Source organism: Acanthamoeba castellanii (genome assembly GCF_000313135.1).
Source record: "Acanthamoeba castellanii str. Neff unplaced genomic scaffold scf7180000084587, whole genome shotgun sequence".
Lineage (NCBI taxonomy): Eukaryota > Discosea > Longamoebia > Acanthamoebidae > Acanthamoeba > Acanthamoeba castellanii.
In genome coordinates, this window is record NW_004457666.1 from 25,481 (window position 1) to 26,428 (window position 948).

The following is a 948-nucleotide window of genomic DNA, read 5'->3' on the forward strand; positions in this document are numbered from 1 at the left end:
GGACTAGAGAAGGCAGCAAGAGTAGCAGGCCAGGGTGGAAAACACTGGTTGAACGCTGCACAGAGGAGGAAGAGGACGCCAGTGACAATGGCCCCAGGGTGCTTGGAGCATGGGATGCATAACAGTGGTGTGGAAAGGCCAGTGGAGAGGGAAGCATGGATGGGGCACCATGGTGAGGAGGTGACTGTCAGCCAGTCAAGGAGCATGGCCAGGTGACCCCTCATGCATTGAGTGAGGCAGCCACACCCAAGTGATTGGTGGATGGGCTGGTGTCATTGGTTGCCACCAATGCAGTGCTGACTACCATGACCAGGTGGAAGTTTGTCCCCATGACGGTGGAGGTGAGGATTGGGGAGGTGTGCATGAGGCCATTGGTGGACATGGGCGCAGGGGTCTCATTGATTCATGCCACAATGCTGTGCAGGGCATCAAGTGTGTGGTCCATCAATGGCACAGTGCCAAGATTGTGGGTGTCAATGGTGATGAACTCACCATGCTTGGATTTGTATGGCTGCCCATCTTGCTGGGTTCCATGACATGGGCAGTTGAGTTCCACATTGTGCCAGCCTGCCCTGTGTTGGTCCTCCTGGGAACTGGGGCTCTGCACAATTTTGGTGTTGCCATTCAGTTTGAGAGGCAAGAGCTGGTGCTGCCTGGTGGTGAAGTGGTCCTGTTCCTGGTCACAGTGGTGATGGTGGCCTGATATGGGGTGTTCCTGTTGGAGGAGCTGGTACTTGACCTGAGAATGGTGATGAGGGTACACGCTTGGGTTGCAGAAGGCCCCACCCTGTGGACTGACAACAGTGTCAACCTGTTGGTGGAACCAACTGAGTGGGGTGGTGGCCTCAAGATGGCAAGGGTGGTGTGAGCGTTAGCTGATGGGTGGTGTGACAAGGAGGGCAAGCGCTGGACTGTGACTGATGTGGCCAATTTCTCCATGAGACCAAT